At 41.6% G+C, this 20,721-nt stretch overlaps 1 long non-coding RNA gene across 3 annotated transcripts in view; it reads left to right on the top strand.

Annotated features, from left to right (window-relative positions):
- The window catches only part of LOC123619770 (uncharacterized), a 68,131-nt gene that overhangs the window by 12,257 nt on the left and 35,153 nt on the right, over positions 1-20,721 (top strand). For all 3 annotated transcript variants that reach the window (XR_006728440.2, XR_006728439.2, XR_012508662.1), the window contains exons 2-3: positions 845-979; positions 6,337-6,504. This is a non-coding gene — a long non-coding RNA (uncharacterized LOC123619770). The remainder of the gene's footprint in view (positions 1-844; positions 980-6,336; positions 6,505-20,721) is intronic.

Below are 20,721 nucleotides of genomic sequence, written 5' to 3'. Positions count from 1 at the left end.
CACACCCATTAGAATGGCTAAAATGAAAAAGACTGTACCAAGTGTTGGCAGAGATGTTGGGCAGTTTGAATTCTCATGCACCACTGGTGAGAATGTAAAATGATACAACTATTTTGGAAAACAATTTGGCAGTTTCTTTAAAAAGTTAAACATGTATCTATCATATGATCCAGCTGCCTAAGTATTTATCCAAGAGAAATGAAAGAGTATATTCATAAAAAGATTTGTACATTAATGTTCATAAGGGCTTAATTTTAATAGCCATAAACTTGAAACAACCCAACTATCCATTAAAAAGTAAACACATAAACAGAGTGTAGTGTATCCATGCAGTAGAATACTATTCAGCATTAAAAAAGTAATGAACTATTGATATATGAGGCACCATGAATGAATCTTAAAATAATTATGATGAGTGAAAGAAGCCAGACAAAAATAAATACATACTATATAATTCCATGTAATACTAGAAAATGCAAACTTATCTACAGTGACAGAAAACAGATCAATGGTTGCCTGAAGATGGAAGAAGCAGTGGGGCGGAGCAGAGGAGAGGGAAGGATTACCAAGAGGCAACAGAAAACTTTCGGAAGTGATGGATGTGGTCATCATCTTAATTGTGATAATGATTTCACAGGTTAAAACTCATCTACTTGTGTTCTTTAAACATGAGCAGTTCGTTATACATCAATTACATCACAGTTAAGTGGTAAATAAGTAGTACTATATACTCTAACGTCCATTACACATGCTTCCAATATGAGTATGTTTCAATTTATGCACTGAGTGATAAAAATGATGTTTTTAAGAGACTCCTATTCTCCTTATCCTTTGATCTTTCCAGGATCCCTATTGTGATACATTTAAGACTACTGAGGGTATTTCGTCCAGAAAGGCCATAGCTACCGTTGTGAGGAATTCTAACGGCCAATGAAGCAGACCTTTTGCTGCTGCTGCCACTGGGTCCTCAAGGTGCCTGGTAAGAAGAGGCTCTGGCATCAGCCATGCGCTATATCCAGAACCAGCTTCTCCTCTCAGTTTACTCCCAAGTGTGTACACAGTCGATTTCTTTTAAGTCTACGTGGATTATTTGCTCCATATAAATAACTGAGGACACTCTGGCCTAGAAAAGCATTGCTGGTAGTTGATTCTTCAATATTAAATCATCCCATAACAGAGCCATTAGATTTCCTTCTAATGAAAACTCTTTTTTTCTCCTTTTTGCTTTTGTTTTGAGAGAAGAGTCTGACTAAGTGTACAATCAATGTTTATTGTCTCTGCAATCCGTAAAATCCTAGGTTGTAGCATCTGTCACAGATTTAAGGTGACCTTGAACTAAACTCTAAAAACAATAGATGGTTACTAGCTTTATCTTTGTGTAAGTAATCCCATTAAATTTTCCAAAATGAAAGGTGACAACCCCAAATGTAATGATGACGTCACCTCTAGGCACTGAAACTGCTATTAACTGTGCAAATGGCCATTGCTTTGCTGTAAAATAAATACTTGAACAAGTTTTCTTCAGAGAAGGGTCACACACCCCAGGGATGGGAGTTTGGAACTAGCCTTGGGGCTGGTAGAGGATCAGGCTCTCTGGATCTCCAAGTGATGGGAATTCAGAGGTCCACATGAGGACCCATCCTGTCCCAGTCACCCTTCCCCAAGGGAAGTTACTCTGTGGATGACAAATTCAAATCACTGAGTTAGGAGTGGGGCACCATTGAGTGAATGGGTAAGGGGAGTCCCATGGTCAGCAGCCAAAACCCTTCAGCTCCTTAATGTTTCTAATATTAAGAACAAAAACAAATAAACAGACGCAATAGGAGGAGTTTATAAGAATGAGTGAGGCACTCCAGTGAGCCCTGCTCAAGCTTTGGTGGGCTGCTTCAAGTGGCAGGGAGGGAAGGAATTCCTCTTAAGTGATTTCAGAGCTGAAGATGTGTGTTTGCCACTATTTGTCATCCAAAGTTGTCTAAAAATGTAGAGATGATGAGAGCTCTGCTTCAAAAACTGCTTCATTACTGTTCCAACCACTCTTTGGTTCTGTGTAGAGTCCACTCCTGTCCTCTGTCACACACTCACCTGCTGAGGCAGGTGCGGGAGCTGGAACCCATCTCCCATCCTCTGTTACATATGAGAGGCTTTGAAATTGTGGCAATAAAGGGGGTTCTCTGGAGTTCCCAGGCTGCTCATTCCATGGATGCATCTTCCATTTCTGCCAATACATTTGGAGGATGATGGCAGGCAGCAGCCTGAAGAAGAGTTGGGAGAGCAGTGAGCAGCTAATGAAGATGCTTTCTGTGCCTGCCCTGGCTTTTTCCTATCTGCAGTAGCTATGAGCTTTTGACATCTACGAGATCGTCACGTTATCAGAGGAAGCACAGTGGGTCATGGGCCATCTAGAGGGAATGGGGTTCTTAAATCCTCACAGATACTGAGTTCAGTGAACTTAAGTCTTTCTACAACAGATATGGAATTGTCATGACAGAGTTCCCCATAATAGACCACACAAAGAAGCAATCACGCTGAAGGGTGGTACTGTGGCTTTCAGCAGTTTACACCCTAAAATTATCTAGACTTATTAAGGTACATCAAATCATTTAGAAAAATCTAAATGAGGTACAGATAGAGCAAACAGTCTCTAGTTGGTAGCAGCCTTTGCCATAGAAGGGTTAATGAAGATCTCAAAAGAACTTAAAACTCCCAAATGTACACACTTGTGATATTTGGTATTCTGTGACCCACAATACTGATTGCTAAAGTTGTGTGTAATACTTTGCATTTCAGGGTACAGTATTCCATAAATTACAGTGTTGAAAAATCTATAAAACAGAACAAGACACTGAATCAGTTAGAGACTTTGGGTTGAATGTAATTGAAATCATCACTTAAAATGGCTAAAACCATCCAAGCATTTATTATCCTCTTAACAGAGAGCCTGGAGTAGGATGCACTGCAGGGTTGGTTGATGCAGCAACTCAGCTAGTGTGTTAGAGACTAGGCTCCTCGGATCACCTTTTCTGCCATCACGGAGTTGGCCCCATCCCAACGCTGGCATCAGCTTGGGCAGCAGGCTTCCTTCTTCTCATCTAGTAGGAGACAGAAAGGTATCATGGGGTATAAGTCCTCCTCACCAGTCTCCTTGGCCAGCCTTGGTCACAGGCCTGCCCTGAATTGGTAACTGACCTTGGGAAAGACATACATCTTTTGGTTTAGAGTCTGGAGTTTCTCATCTTGTGCTGTGAACGGGTCAAGTGTAGGCATATTGATCCCTTTAGGCCTTAGGACTGTCATTGGTTCCTGTCCAGAAGCCACTGTCACCTCTGGCTAGTCATCTGCAGCCAGAATGACCTGTTCCCTTTACCCCAGGGAGCCCCCAAAAAACTATAATTTTCCATATTTGTCACATCATGAAAAAGGTGAAACAATCTGGTGACGTTGTCTACTCCGGAATTATATACAGTATGCCTATAAGTGAATGTCCCTCACGTACTTCCATAATTTTGATATTTTTAATAGAGTAGTTAGATGTTTCATTGTTTACAGGTAGTTAATACTTAGAAAGTACTCACCCATGTCAAGCAATAACTATGTTAATTCATTTAATCTTCACAATAGGTGGAGGTACTGGGGGTTGAACCCAGGCCCTTGTGCATGCTAAGCATGCACTCTACCGCTGGAACTAAACCTTCCTCCCAGGGAGATACTGCTTTTATACTCATTTTTACTAGATGAGAAAATTGAGAAGTAGAGAAATTAAGTAATTTGTCCAAGAAAACACGGGTAGTAAGCACTGGAACTTGGGATTGAACCCAGGTAATTTAATTCCTAAATCCTTCCTCTTATAGTTTAACTAGGAATGCTCTGGAAGAGATAGTAGACTAATTCAGTAGGTATTCTACTTTTGTCAATGACCCATGGTAAAAAACAAAACAAAACAATTTTTGTTATAACACAATGCACACACAATGAAAACAAAAAAATTTTAAAGCAATATTTACTAGGGAGGCAAGCATTCTGCTTTTTGTATTCCATTCTATTCCATGTTCTTGAAAAAGCTAGTTGTAACTCCCTGAATTAATTCTAGCCCATTATGGGTCATGATCCCCAGCTTTGAAAACCCTGGTAATATAATGGGGTTGACTACACTGATGACTTTAGATGCTCAGTTATCATTTTTGAGCCAGAGCTCCAGTTCTTCAGAAAAGGCAGAGGGATGCAGGCAGAGGTCAAAGGGATAACTGTAGTTGCAATGCAAAGTAATCTCAAGGTGCTGAAGATGAAAGTGTTTTGAGTTGGAGATGAAGATACGGGAGTTAGCAGCGTATAGCTGAAAACCAGTCAAAGCCACGAGGATGAGATCACTGGGAAAGAATGTGCAAAGTGAGAAGAGAAGAGGCCGGGACAGAACTATAAGGAGCACGAGTGTTTGTAAGAGGAGGCGAAGAAGCTCCTGCAGCTGCCGGAGAAGCTGGAGGCCATAGGAGCTGAGGAAGCCAAGAGGGGTTGGAGAGGTTGACATGATCTGACGTGCATCAGAGCAATCTCATATCAAAAGCTGGGAAAATTGCCCAGTAGATCCATATTTACGATTCCACACAGCTTCTTACCTAAGTTTTCTATTTGGCTTTCCAAACCCTCTGGTTTGACTACATACGTGGCTGGCAGCCTTGATTGTTTTACTGGTCTCCAGTTCTTCCACTGGGCAGTTTCTGCCTGGAATCCGACCTGGACTCAGACACATGCAGGCCACCAAGCCCTTGCCTGTGATGGAAATGAATATATATTTAGTGTCAACTATGGGCCAGGTGTACCCCATTCAAGTGATCTCACAACAATCTTGCAAGAAGCAGAAACATTTTCCCTCATTTTACAGCTGAGGAACCTGAAGCTTAGAGAAGCAAGATCACGTGTGCCAAGTCTCACAGTTGGTGAATGGTAGAGCCAAGGCAAGAACCCAGGACCATCTGGCTCCAAAGCCAGTACTTCTCCCACGTTACTTGTCGGCTTGCTCAGCCCCAAAGACCCATCGTGCCTTTGACCACCATTCTCAGGAAATCAGGCCTAGCGCTTATTCTCCAAACCCCGTTGACTGCTAGCTAGGTTTTTGTCCAACTTCAATGGGCCTTTGAACTACAGAGTGGTTAGCTAGGTGACTCCATGTATCGTACCTGTCCAGAATGCCCTGCCGCCATTTTCCTCTCACTAGATCAATGCAGTGTAAATACTGCCACACTGATACCAAGTTTCCTGCTCTGTGCTCATCTGCCTGCTGCCATTCCGTTCCTCCCCTTCACTTCCTCACTAACCTGCTGACAAGGTCTCAGCATATTATAGGCTGAATTTTTAAGGATTCTAACATTAAGAATCTAAATTGACCACAGAACTTGATATGAGATGAAATACGAAGTGGCCACCAGAAGAGTGAATGCAATTAGAGACTGCATTAATAAGAGATTGTGTCTGGTGAAGGTTTTTGGGTATTGCAGATATGAGACATTCATAAATAATTCTAAAACAATGCAGATTATGTGCTTAAGGAGTCACAAAGTACAATGGGAGGAGAAAGCAGAGAGGAACTGCTTACTCCCAAAGGATGGAAGGGGGTGACCTTTGAAATGGGCCCTGAAATACTGGTGGAATTTTGACAAGTGGAGATGGAAGTCAGACCTTCTGGGCTGAGTTAATGGTAGAAGCAAAGAAACAAGAGGAAAGTACATGTCATGCATGCAACTGAAGTTGGCATGTATGGGAGAAGGTAGAGGAAATCACGGTTTTATCAAAAGTTGGGGTCAAATCATTACAGTTTGAATACCACTGTTCTTTTCCAGTTAGGCAATTGAAAAGTGGAGTTCTTGCTTATCAATCAGTCATTTGTGAGTTTCGAAGATTTGCCTCAATCCTCAGAGCCTGATTTGTGCTGGGTGAGCTGTAAGGAGCAGCTTTCCCATCTGCGAGGCTGAGTCGGGTCTGAGATTTGTGGTGACCTCGGGGACATGCTGTTAGTCTGCCTCAGGTCTCCTCTCACCAGCATCAGCTGTGCGTCCATCAGACCGAATGTTCAGCAGGCCAGCTGACCCCATCCTCATCCACCTGGTGGTCGGCTCTGCTCAAGGAGTGCTTTCCTTAAGTCCTGTTTAGGATTCAGGGTTCCTTTATTCCAAGTAACAGGAGCTTATGGAGAAGAGGAATTTATTAAAAGAATTAAGTGGTTTTTTACAGAACCTAAGGGCCAGCTTCAGTCCAGTTTTAGGAATACACTGGAATCAGGGCCTGAAATGGGAGTCAGGATTCTGGCTTGCTCTCTTATCTCATTGTTTTCTCATCTCTCTGCAGACTGACCTGCTCTGCTTCTCCTATCCCTACGCAGAAAACATGGCCACCAACAGCTCCTGAGTCCACCTGGAGAGAGACTGATTCTCTGTCATAAGCATCTGGCTGGGAAGGGACTGTGACTGGCTGATCTGGTGTCATGTGCACCCTGCTGTTAATCAACCATGACTGGTAAGGAGGAAAAAGTGTATGACCCTGGCTGTGCAGAGCCACCTGAGGAAGCTTGTGATGGGGAGAAAGGGCCACACAGAGCTATCCATTACCTCCCTCCAGACCTGCACCGTCCAATACAGGGAACACTGGCCTCATGTGGTTATGTAATTGTAAATGCACGTTTCCTAGAGGTAAATAAAATTAAAAATTCAGGTCCACAGTCACATTAGCTTCATTTCAGAGGCTCAGTAGCCACACATGGCTAGTGGCTACTGTATCAGGCAGCACAGATATAGAACATTTCCATCATTGTATACATATCTCTGGGACAGCTCTCATCTAGAGTTTAGACATTACTGGTTCTATCAGCAAAAACTTTAAGCATTATTGCTGCTGCAAACAGCAGATTTCTTTGGGACAAGAACAACTCAAAAGCAGCTGATCTTCTCCACTAATAACCCCAGAACTAGTTTTTGTTTTTTTGGTTTGTTTTTGTTTTTTGTAAATATATATATATTTTTTTTAATTGAAGTATGGTCAGTTTACAATGTTGTGTCAATTTCTGGTGTACAGCATAATGCTTCAATCATGCATGCACATACATATATTCATTTTCATATTCTTTTTCACCATAAGTTACTACAAGATATTGAATATAGTTCCCTGTGCTATACAGTATGAACTTGTTGTTTATCTATGTTATATACATGAGTATCTGCAAATCTCGAATTCCCAATTTATCTCTTCCCACCCTCTTCCCCTCCTGGTAACCAGAAGTTTGTTTTCTATGTCTGTGAGTCTGTTTCTGTTTTGTAAATAAGTTTGTCTTTTTTTTAAGATTCCACATATAAGTGATATCATATGGTATTTTTCTTTCTCATTCTGGCTTACTTCACTTAGAATGATAATCTCCAGGTCCATCCATGTTGCTGCAAATGGTATTATTTTATTATTTTTAAGCATTTCAGCTGCTGCATATAGCAGAGTTCTTTGGGACAAGAACAACTGAAAAGCAGTTGATCCTCTCCACTAATAACCTGAAAGATGTTTCTTTGGAGACCCCAGAGCTGGTTTTTGATTACCTTCCATTCAAACACCCAGCAAAGCCTTCTAAGCTCATTATGGCCAAAGCCCTAATCTGCCCTATTCAAAACCTTGCTGATGATTCCTTGAATTATGCCTTTCATCTCTATTATGCAAGCTTCCAGGAAACTGCAACTCCTTTTAGTTCACTGTCTTACCCAGTTCCCATAATATTCTCTGCTTTTTCTGCTGCTCATCTCCTTCTCAGTCCAGTCCCTCGTGCCCTCTCAAGTCTCTGGGGGTAGAGATGTCCAGCTACTCCCCAACATTCAGTTTCCCTTTCATAGGGTAGACTTGTCACTGGGAGGCAGCTGCTGGCCAGGGACTTCATCCTCTAGTCCTTCCGGCTGCCAGATGTGGCCACGTGACTAGTTCTCACCAATGGAATGAGGAAAAGATTTATGTCACCTCCCTGCTGGGCTTTTAAAAAGAGTCTGTACCTTCCCTGCTTTCTTACTCCTTTTCAAATGGGAAGGATTCTGCCTCTTTAGGGGTCTGCAGAGTCACAAGATGTAAGTTTAGATCTCTGAGCTACTCCATAGAGAAAAGTTGTAGCCAATGCAGACTATCTGCTTTGGACTGTTAACCTGGATATGAGAAGCGTAGCCACTGAAAACTTGGGGTTTATTGGTTTAAGCTGTTGTCTTCTATTACCATAACCGATACCTAATTAACTTTCTTACATTCTCAATTTTCTTTCCTTAAATTCCATCTCCTGCTCTCCCCTCCAGTTCTAAACCTCCTGTAGTCTCTGGAAAAGGCTGCTCTTTCTCGTGCAGTCCAGAAGCCATGGCTGAGAGGTGGTGTTGACATTTTCTTAACTCCTCATTGCATCTTTCAGACCACTCCAACTTTTCCTAGCCAGTGCTCAGCACATAGGGTGAGGGTTATTACTGGTATGTAGTCTGCATATGCTCAGGGAGAGAATTTGAAAATAAAAGATATCAACACTGAGTCAGTGTCTATGGCAACCGTATGAAACGTATGAATTTGTGTGCACATCAGTTGCTCTGATTACCAAGAGGAAAACACTAATTTCCTCCCAGTTTGATCCCTTTTATTAGTCTGACTACTCTCCCAACCCACCAATCGCCTCATCCCTGCTGTTGCTGTGGAGACTGTGGGCAGCAGAGGGAGATGCAGCCTAAGACATCGGTGTTGAGAAGCCTACCCCGGAAAGACCAAAAACCCCAAAAGATCCTGCAGAAGAATTTCAAATGCTTATATAACCAAGGAATAATGCCCCAGTTTGCTTAAACCTATCAATCACATGATAATTTACTGATGATTCACTTTAGAGCTTTGAAAAAAAAACTTTTATATTTATATTTCTGAAAATAGACCTAAAATTCAACAGTCTTCTTGCATATCTTGACTATTACCCAGTAACTGGTGATTTAAGGTCAGCACATTTTTGCCGTCTAAAAGAACTTACTTTTTAATAAAACGGTTTCTTTGCCACTTATTAGATTTATAGCTGATTCTTTCAAAGCTGACTTTCACCTTGACCTGCAGACAATGGCAGAATATGAATTTTTGCAAGGTGGTAGCACTGTCTTTCTTGGACAAAGTCTGCAAATTCTATGAAGATGAATTCTAAGAAATGTTGCCCATCTAATGCCATGGTTAAAGGAACTCCCCCACAGCCTTTTTTTTTCCCCCTTTTGATTTATTTCTCTAGGTTTACTGCACTTGCCTCTACCAGTTACTGAATCTTGTGCCACTCAAATCCTCCATCTCATTGCAAAAATGTTCAAGATGGTGTTTTTGTGCTGTGGTGAAACCCATTTTCACAGAGACACTCCAGAGCACATGATGAAGCAACAGGAGGATAAATGCCAATAAAGAACCCCCAGGGAGCAGCATTCCTGAGTGGCAGGAACCTGTGTGGGAAGTGGCAATGTATACAGCTGGCCTTTTGGAGAACAATTACTCCTTCAAGGCCCTGTGTGGACATTCCAAATGGTGGCTACCAGGCAGGCTAGGCATAGCTTAGGCTTAATTATAGCTAGGATTATTTTATTTTATTTTACTTTTTATTTTTTGATTGAAGTATTGTTGATTTACAATATTGTGTTAGTTTCTGATGTACAGCATAGTGATTCAGTTATACATATACATACATACTCTTTTTCATTATAGGTGGTTACAGGCTATTGAATATAGTTCCCTGTGCCATACTGTAGGACCTTGTTGTGTATCTATTTTATATATAGTAATTTGTATCTGCTAACCCCAAAATCCTAATTTATCCCTCTCCCACCCCTTTCCCCTTTGGGAAAAGTTTGTTTTCTATGTTTGTGAGTCTGTTTCTGTTTCATAAATAATTTCATTTGTTTCATATTTTAGATTCTACACATAAGTGATATCATATGGTTTTTGTCTTTCTCTTTCTGACTTCTGTTAGTACAATAATCTCTAGGTCCATCCATGTTGCTGCAAATGGCATTATTTTTCTTTTTTATGGCTGAGTTGTATTTCATTTTATAAATATACCATCACTTCTTTATCCACTCATTTTTTGATGGACATTTAGGTTGCTTCCATGTCTTGACTGTTACAAATGATATTGCTATGAACATTGGGTGCATGAGTCTTTTCAAATTATAGTTTCCTCTGGATATATATCCAGGAGTGGGATTGCTGGATCATATGGTAAGTCTGTTTTTAGTTTTTTAAGGAACTTCTATACTTTTCTTCCAGAGTGGCTGAACCAATTTACATTCTCACCAAAAGTGTAGGAACGTTCTCTTTTCTCCACACCCTCTCTAGCATTTGTTATTTGTAGACTTTTTAATGATGGCCATTCTGACCAGTGTGAGGTGATACCTCATTGTAGTTTTGATTTGCATTTCTCTGATAATTAGCAATATTGAACATCTTTTCATGTGCCTGTTGGCCCTCTGTATGTCTTCTTTGGAGATACATCTATTTAGGTCTTCTGCTCATTTTTGGATTGGGTTGATTTTTGTTGTTGTTAAGTTGTATGAGCTGTTTGTATATTTTGGAAATTAAGCCCTTGTCAGTTGCATCATTTGCATATATTTTCTTCCAGTCCGTAGGTTGTCTCTTCATTTTATTTATAGTTTCATTTTCTGTGCAAAAGCTTATGAGTTTGATTATGTCCCATTTGCTTATTTTTTATTTTATTTCTATTGCCTTGGGAGACTGACCTAAGAAAACATTGATACAACTTATGTCAAAGAATGTTTTGCCTATCTTCTCTTCTAGGCATTTTATGGCATCATGTCTTATATTTAAGTCATTAAGCCATTTTGAGTTTATTTTTGTGTATGGTGTGAGGGAGTATTCTAACTTCATTTATTTACATGCAGCTGTCCAGCTTTCCCAACACCACTTGCTGAAGAGACTGTTTTTCTCCATTGTATATTCTTGCCTCCTTTGTCAAAGATTAATTAACTGTAGATGTGTGGGTTTATTTCTGGGCTTTCTGTTCTGTTCCATTGATCCAGATGTCTGTTTTTGTGCCAAAGCCACTCTGTTTTGTTTTGCTTTGTAGTATTGTCTGAAGTCTAGGAGGGTTATGCCTCCAGCTTTGTTTTTTCCCCCTCAGGACTGCTTTGGCAGTTCTGAGTTTTTGTGGTTCCATATAAATTTTAGGATTATTTGTTATAGTTCTGTGAAAACCATCATGGGTAATTTGATAGGGATCCCATTAAATCTGTAGACTGCTTTGGGTAGTATGGCCATTTTAACAATATTAATTTTTAGGATTATTTTATTTTGAATAACTGAGAGAAGCAGGAATTGGGTGTCTCTTTTCATGTGAGTTTTATTTTTTAAAGAATGAAATAGCAACAAATAAATAACTGTTGTAACAGCGGAGATCATAGTTTTTTCTAAAATGAGGATTATATATTTTTTCTTTTTTTAAAGATTTCTTTTTACTATTAAAGTACAGTTGATGTACAATATTATATAAGTTGGAGGTGTACAATATAGTGATTCACAATTTTTATTTTTTATTTATTTTTTTAATGGAGGTACTTGGGATTTAACCCAGGACCTTGTGCATGCTAAGCATGCACTCTACTACTGAGCTATATAGCCACCCCCTCTTTCACAATTTTAAAGGTTATACTCCATTTAGTTGTTATAAAATATTGACTATAGCCCCTGTATTGTACAGTACATGAGGATATTTAGAACACCTCAAATCAGGACACATTGTCTGACAAGATGTCAGAAAATCAGAAGACGGGTAAGTCTTAATTAAACGTTCTTTTGTAATCAAATTTCATGGGTAAGATTTTTAAAAGCGTTAAAAGAAAGGCAAATCCCTAGGAGAGGTAGTCCTGTCACCTGTATAATTGTCATAATCTTTGTGTTTTATAGTCACAGACGCTGGCCCCAGCCAGGGATTTTTAAAGTATGTCCCAGCACAGCTGCATAAGAATCATCTGTGTTGCTGACCTAAAATAAAGATGCCCAGGCCCTGACACTCTGGAGGTGGGACTGGGGGTTTGAATTTGTATGCAGTTAACCTGATTTTTCTGCTCACTAGTGTCTGAGAGACCCTGCCCTCTGCTTTTTCCATAAAACATGCAGTGGTTTTAAGAGCCCTTCCCCTCAGCTCTCCACAGGAGGGACTCTTCTCCTCTCTCCCGGGCCAGGTGAAGTCATCCCCAGCCTGCTACTTCTAACTGCTGGCTCCCCGCCTGCCTGCTGTTGGCCCGCGCTGTCTGCCAGGCAGCTCTGCTCTCTGTGGGCTCCTGTAGGCTCCACCTGCTTTCCCTCTAAGTCTAGGCTTTGGTTCTTCAATTACAATCTTCCAGCACACCCTTTTTTTTCTTAAAGGGGGCAACCATTTCAAATCTCACATGAAACAAAACAAAAAAATCACCACCACTAAACTATACCAAAGCAGGTTTTAAGCAGCCTTTTGAGCCATTGATTCAGATTAAAAAAAAAAAAAAAAAAAAAAGCTGGGTCCAGGCCAGTGGGGCTTTCTTGTCCTTTTGTGCTTAAAGAGAAAGACCATTGAGCTAAGATGTCGATTTTACTTCTTTTTAAAATTAAAATGATAAGAGTGATATCTTATCAAGTGAATGAAAGTACCTTTCTCCTTGGAGTTTTCTTTTTGTACCATTTACAGAAATTGATTAAAAACTTCTTACTCAACAGTAAGGTTTCACAATTGGTTATCATCATGGATGAAATAACTTTGTAATAAATTTACAACCCAGAAACCTGATTTGATTTCAGTTCCAAAACATAATTAAGGGCACTTGGGTTTTGAATCTTTACTCATTTCTTATGTGGTTCACTACAAATAGACCACAGCCTAGGAATGAGGATTCCTGGACCAGCTTCCGCTTATTACTCACCTCTTGATATGCATGCAGCTAGTAGTCATTTTCCATATATTTCAACTCCATTCTTCCAGTCTTTTTTCTTTCCCCACAATGTATTTTGTATTTTGTCCACACTTCTCTTTGTTTTGGCCTTTGTTTTAATAAAACCACTAATTATGTAGCTGTAATCAAGCGTTTCACATGTTGTGAGTCCTGTTGACAGAAACATTAAATTAGATAACCTTTCTCGAGTAATTAAAGTTTTTAGGTTTTTTCCTTAATTAGTTTCACTTTTAGGAAACTGCCCTGCTGAGGCAGAAACAACTGGAATTGTCAATAACTTTTTCAAGCAATACTTAGATTGGAAACAAACCATGAAATTTAGATACCATGTTCAAACATTATAATGGGACCTTTACTGCAGAAAACTATTACAAAATACTTAAATTTTAGCCGATAAATCAATAGCATTCAATTGCCCTTTTCATCATCTCTCAAAGTGATATCTATATCTATATGGAATTTCTTAAAATCTTCTCATTTCTGAATTTTCAATGCTGAGATATTGAAAACTAGAATATATAGGACACCTAAATAAATAAAATATATATAGATATAAAGAAAACTAGAAATAGCTCACCTCCTTCTGTGCTGTACTTTGAAGGACTCAAAAGCTCAGAACTTGCCCAGGTCTTCCTGAAGTATGACTACCATTGATTTCTTTTCTTTTCTTTCTTTCTTTCTTTTTTTTTTTAATTGAAGTATAGTTGATTTACAATGTTGTGTTAGTTTCAGGTGTACCAGGAAGTGATTCAGTTATACATCTACATATGTATATTCTTTTCCATATTCTTTATGCACTCTCCCAGTCTTTAGAAGAAAAAAGAAAATAGCAGTAATGGTGATAGAATCTCATCCCCTCCAGAGAATTAACAAAATAAGAGAGGGAAGAAAGCAAATGGAAATGCTACAATAGGGGGATATGTAATAAAAAGCCAAATATGTGATGGGGTAGTGGTTGGCAAGAGAGGGAAAGCTGGTGGCGAGGACCAGAGAAACTGTACACTGAAGAGCATGTGACCTTTTAAGAAATAAATGTTTTACATGAGTGGTTTTGATTGTGGAAAAGATAAGAATATTGGCAGATTACAAAAAGGGACATGCCGAGACTATGAATACATTTTAATGAAAATAGAAATGGATCTGCTTCTATTATATCAGAGGCTGCAAAGCTGTATGAAGGAGATGCTTCACTAGAAGAATGTACTTCATAGCCTCTTTCAAAGATGACACACACCTACTTCACTCTACAGGACATATTATACACATAAATAAATTAGGATGGACTCGTTTCTTCACGCACAACCTGCCACCCTTAGAAATCTGAATCTTATGCCAACTTAGAGTAGAAAGCAAAATTGGAAAATTAGAGCGCAAGAGAAGAGCATGAGGAAAGAAGACCAAATAGATTCTGCAGAAGGACACAAAGGCTTCTGGCCTATGTTTGTCAACACAGTTTAGTCCACAGTCTGTGTTAACCACCATCTGTAAGGGAGAGCCCAGCCTGCTTGACCTGGTGGTAAAAATTCTTTTCACTGGCAGCAGCTTTCATGTTTTTTTGCTAAATGTTTCATCTCTTTCCCTTCCTGTTAGAGAGTGAGGTGGAAGCCGGTTAGCAGAACACATCCGTCCGCAAGACTCTGACATAGTAGCCTGCATGTCCCAGTTTTTATGCCACCTTCCTTAACGAGAAATATGAGAGAGCATTCCGAAGACAAAAGACCCTTGGTGATAATCGGTAACGGTCCTATCAGGCGGCAGGCAGGCAGTCTTCCACAGAACTCACAGCTCCAGTTCTGTCAGCCACAAGGGAGTTCAGGCAAACACTTGGCCACCATTTGGGAGGGACCCTGTGGGTAAATCTTTCTCTTTTCCTTGGCGTTTCATTGCCAAGGCACACCCCGTGTCATGTGTCTATGAGGTGGTGTGCCCCTCCACCCCCAGGCCTGGTGGTGGAGGCACAGTGCACCCTTATCATGTCTTTTAAACAGGTGCACATCCATACATAGGCCTGGGAATGGAAGTGCCCTCGTATCATGTGTCTATTATACGGGGATACATAACTATACAGGTCTGTGTGTGAATATGTATATAAATAATATGTATATTATATAGTATATATTTATATATACATATGTAATAAAGCATATATACATATAAATAAGTATATTATATATGTGTATATCCATATACATGTCGGGGTATGAATATATATAACATATATATACTCATGTCTGTGTATGGTTATGTATATATATATAACATGTGTATTGTATAACATATTATATAATATATAGTAATATATAATATATACATATATATTATGTATATTATACACGTGTTTATCCATATGCATGTCAGTGTATGGGTATATATAACATATATATACACATGTCTGTATATGGAAAAGTATATAATATGTATATTATATATGTACATACACATAGTATAATACATATACATATATAATATGTATGCTATATATGTGTATATACATACACATATCAGTATATGCATATATATAATATATATTACATTGATACAGGTCTGTGTATGGATATGTGGATATGTATACATATATTTTATAATATACACATATATACTATTATATATACATGTATTACATTATATATATATATATACACACACACACATAAAATATGTATATTGTATTGGTGTTCATCCACCCCCCCCCCAGGCCTTTCTAACTGGGACCTCAGCTCATAGACAGGATGGAAGGGGGCAGGGCACATCCACTCAAGGAATGACAGCAATTTAACACCAAAATAGTGGAAGATTCACCAAAATGGTGGAAGATTCACCTCCTAGTTGGCCTTGAGGATTAAGAGATTTGACTTCTAGTAGACCTTGAGCTTCATTATATGCTTATTGTAACAGTGTGATCAAATAACATGCCCACAGGTGCCATGACAGTCCCAAGGCTAACCGCGAAAGGCCAAAGAATGGGTAATGGCCCTATGGCCCTGTGAAGCTACTGAGACCATAAAAACTGACAACACCACGCCTAGTGGCCCTTTTCACTCCTGTCCCTTTGGAGATGGCCAGCACTCTGTCTATGGAGTGTGTACCTACTTTTACTTTAACCTGAGCACCCAGTTCCCACACCTCTTTCCTTGCCTTTCTCTTACCTTACACTCTATGCAGTATGTATCTCTCTAAATATATCTACTTTCACTCAGTATGGCTGGCTCTTGAATTCTTTCCTGCATGAAGCCAAGGACCCACACCTGGCGGGGCACGTACCAGGGGCTCAACCAAGACCTGGGACACAGCCCTCCTCACATCCCACATCTGTTTTCCTGCATCATCTCTGGTGCCCAATGTGGGGTGTTTACATAAAGAAACAGGGCTCAAGGGGCATAATCTCGATCCGCCTATTGGGCTGTGGCTCCCCTCTCTTAGGAGTGTGGCAGGGTGTTTCTCCCATGCTGTGCAGGTTCAAGTGGCCCTTAGGTGGTGGCTGATGCTGCCTGCAGGATCTAGCAGAGACCAGCTCTCTAGCTGTGAAGGAGCCCACCAAGCCCAAGGCTTTTCTCCCCTCGATCTTTTCTCATTCTCTCCTCTATCGCTCTATCTCTTTGGACTCGAGAAGATCCACCAAGGTAAACACTTGCACATCCAAATTAAGACCACGTGGCAAGTAACTGGCACCTGACTGGGTGAGCTTCCCCTCCATGGCGCTTGAGCTCAATTCCACTTCTCTATTTGGTGTTGGTCTGGTTCCAGGACACTGGGACTGTGAAAGAGGGCCCAAATTAGGGGACTCTGGGAGTTCCCCTTTGGAAATTTGTGGCCTGGCCCTCCCCAAGTGCCCTCGGGGCATATGGCCTCATTGTATCCATAGGCAGGAGTAGCGGGCAGGGACTTCTCTTGTGGATCGCAGGTTTTAGCACCCCTGGGTGGGGTCGCGGGTCTTAGCACCCCTGAGCTGAGAGTTGCCGGCGAGTGCTCTCCATGAGTCGCAGGTTTTCCCACCCACTGGTGTGGGGTCACAGGTTATAGTACCCCTGAGTGGGAGTTGCAGGCGGACACTCCCTTAGTGGGGCTACGGATCTCTGGTCTAAGAAGCATTGTGGCTATAGCACTCCCTTTTTGTTCTAGATTTCCACCTTTCAGCACTACTTGTTTCTCTTTCACAAAAGGTAATTTGCTTAGTTCACTGAGGACCTAGGTCTCCTCCTTCCCTATAAAGGATTTAGGTCTTGGGACTCTAGTCACCTTTTCTCCCTAAGGCCCTTGCTCCTTTCTTTGACTGATCCAAAGGAGCCACCCCAGTCTCACAGATAGGACATCCTAACCAAAATGGGGACAACTACAAGTATCCCAAAGGACTCCCCATTAGGAAAAAGTTTAAATAGAATAGTTTGAAGGAAAAGGAATTAATTTTCCTTTGTAAGACTGCATGGCCCCAATACAAACTGGGAGACCAAGAGGTCTGGCCAAAGAATGGATCGTTAAATTATAATACCATCTTGCAGCTAGGCCTATTTTGTATAAGAGGAGATAAACGGGGGGAAATCACATACATCCAAATGTTCTTGACCCTATACCGAAACCTAGGTCTAAGGAACTCCTGCCGGATATTCCTGGCCTGTGTTCCCTCAAAGCACGTCCTCCCACAGGAGCTCGATGTTCTAGATGACACCCTTATGAGTCCAGCTCCCCAAGGTCCACAGCCAGAAGTTCCTACTTTCCCCAACTCTGTTGGGGAACAATCTTCCCCACCATCTTTCTCACCGAAGGAAAGTCCTGCCAGTACTACTTGAAGTGGGACTACTTACCAACCTCCTACTGGCAAACTGCCCCTTAAGGGAAGTGCCAGCTGGTGATGGAGGAAGAGAGTTCACGTCCCCTTTTCTATGACTGATTTGGCTACTTGCAAGGAGAAATTTGGACATTTCTCCGAGGACCCCAGTAGGTTCATGAAGGAGTTTGCCAGGCTGACAATGGCCCTTGAGCTTACCTGGAGGGATCTACAGGTACTCCTTTCAACCTGCTGTACTTTCGAGGAAAAAAGCCAGATCCTTGGTGCAGCCCATGCATATGCTGATGAACTGGCTGCCCACGACCAGGGACACGTAATCTACCTTACTGGGGGGATGCAATCCATGACCAAGACCCCCACTGGAACTACCGACAGGGTGGTAGAGGACTTGAATGCAGAAACCATATGGTAACTTGCCTCATAGAGGGAATGAAAAAGTGTGTTGTTAAGCCCATCAACTATGACAAAGTGAGGGAAGTAACACAGGGAAAAGATGAGAATCCAGCCCTCTTCCAGGGCCGCTTAGTGGAGGCCTTTAAAAATACACTAATGTTAACCCCCAAACCCCTGAGGGGAAAGTCCTGGTAAATACCCATTTTATCACTCAGTTGGCCCCAGACATTAGGAGAAAATTACAAAAAGCAGCTCTGGGACCCCAGACCCCCATGAATCAGCTCATGGATCTGGTGTTTGGAGTACTTAACAATAGAGACAGGGTTGAAGAGGCAAGAAGGATTCAGGGACAATAGCGAAATGCACAATTCTTAGCAGCTGCCCTAACCCCTGCCCCACCTCAGGGTTACCCTTCTTCAAGAAGACCCATGGTGAGGACAGAATCCAGGATGCTTAGATCAGAGCCACTGTCAGAATCCAGGATGCTTGGATCAGAGCCACTGTCTTGCCAAAAAGGGACCTGTTTTAAGTGTGGCCAGGAGAGCCACTGGAAGAATGAATGCCCTATGTTTGAAAAAGTTCCATGGGGACCCTGCCCAATATGCAAACAAAAAGGCCACTGGAAGCGGGACTGCCCCCAGTCCCAAAGGGGACTTGGGGCTCCCAAACCAATGATGGCTGAGATGACTGAAGACTGATGGGGCCCGAGGCCCTCCATGGCTCCCACAGGACACCTGGTCATTTCTCTGGAGGAGCCTTGGGTAACCCTTGACATGGCAGGTAGAAAAGTTGTTTTCTTACTAGATACAGCAGCTGCCTACTCTGTGCTGACTGATTTCCCTGGACCCTTGTCCTCCCAATCCTGTGTAATAACTGGGATCAATGGAAAGCCCGAAATGAAGCAATTCACACCTCTGCTTAGCTGCCTGCTGGAAAATTTTACCTCTGCACATCAGCTTCTCCTCATGCCTGAGTGCCCCAGCCCCTTTTTGGGAAGGGATTTACTCACTAAATTCCACACAGTAATACAATTTGGAGACCTTCATGAAGAAGGCACCTACCAAGAAAAATGACTGCTCTTGACCTTGGGAACCCACCTCAATACTAAATCAGGGGAGATCTCTCTTCCATCTCATAGTTTCTCAGGTAAACCCTGCTGTCTGGGACACAGAGGTCCCTGGCAAAGCTACTAACATGTCTCCAGTTCGGATCTCGTTGAAGCCAAATGCTGATTACCCCTGGAAGAGACAGTGTTCCTTGAGGCCTGAGACCCAACGAGGTATCCAGCCTTTGATAACCAAGTTCTTAAAATATGGGCTGTTAACGACCCTGCCAATCTCCATATAATACTCCTATCCTGCTCATAAAAAAGCAAAATGGGGAATACTGGTTTATTCAAGACCTGAGGGCAGTTAATGAGGCAGTGGTTCCAACTCACCCAGTAGTCCCTAATCCATACACTTTATTGACCCAAGTCCCAGAAAATGCAACTTGGTTCACAGTGCTAGATCTAAAGGATGCTTTCTTTTGCATTCCTCTGCATCCAGACTCCCAATATCTCTTTGCCTTTGAGTGGACAGATCCAGACACTTACAGTGTTTCCCAGCTAACCTGGACTGTGCTGCCTCAAGGCTTCAGGGACAGCCCTCATTTGTTTGGAAATGCATTAGCAAGAGTTGAGAGAATTAGAATTGACCAATGGCTCTCTCTTACAGTATGTGGATGATCTCCTAATTTCTAGTCCCACTAGAGAGGATTCAGATAAAAACACTATTCAGGCTCTCAACTTCCTTGGAGAATGAGGATATTGAGTCTCTCCCCACAAGGCCCAGGTTTCCACACAGCAGGTTAAGTACTTGGGGTATATACTCTCCCCTGGGACTAGAACTCTAGCCCGAGACCAAAAGGAAGCTATGATGACCCTTCAACCCCCCCAGGCTAAGAGGCAACTGAAGGCCTTTCTGGGGATGGCAAGATTTTGCAGAATCTGGATACTTGGATTTGGGCTTATCACAAAGCCTCTTTATGAGGCCCTATAAGGGGGTGACCACGAACCCCTACATTGAGACAAAAATTGTTAACAGGTATTTCTATCTTTAAAACAGAAACTAGGAACTGCACCTGCACTGTGTCTCCCAAACTTAGAAAACCCTTTAACCTCTATATAGCTGAGAGGCAAGGAATAGCTTTGGGCATCCTCACCCAGAAGCTCGGGGGCCTGCCTAGACCAATAGCTTATTTCTCAAAACAACTGGATCAGGTGACCACAGGGTGGCCAGGATGTCTTAGGGCAGTAGTGGCCACTGCTCTGTTAGTAGATGAGGCCAATAAGCTTATCCTGGGACAGCCACTGGAAGTTCTAACCCCCCACCAGGTACAAGGAAGCTTTGAGACCAAAGGACACCACTTGCTAACAGGTGGGCGACTACTTAAATACCAAGCCCTCCTACTTGATTCCCCAGGCATAATGCTTAACGTTTGTCAAGTTTTAAATCCAGCCACTCTAATGCCGGATCCCCCATCCCAAGAATCCCTTATTCACCCCTGTATGGAGACTATTGAACACGTTTACTCCAGCTGGCCAGATCTCAGGGTAGA

The sequence above is a fragment of the Camelus bactrianus genome, chromosome 8 (assembly GCF_048773025.1).
Source record: "Camelus bactrianus isolate YW-2024 breed Bactrian camel chromosome 8, ASM4877302v1, whole genome shotgun sequence".
Taxonomy (NCBI): domain Eukaryota; kingdom Metazoa; phylum Chordata; class Mammalia; order Artiodactyla; family Camelidae; genus Camelus; species Camelus bactrianus.
Note: the sequence above shows the minus strand (reverse complement) of the source record. Positions and strands in the feature narration are given on the sequence as shown.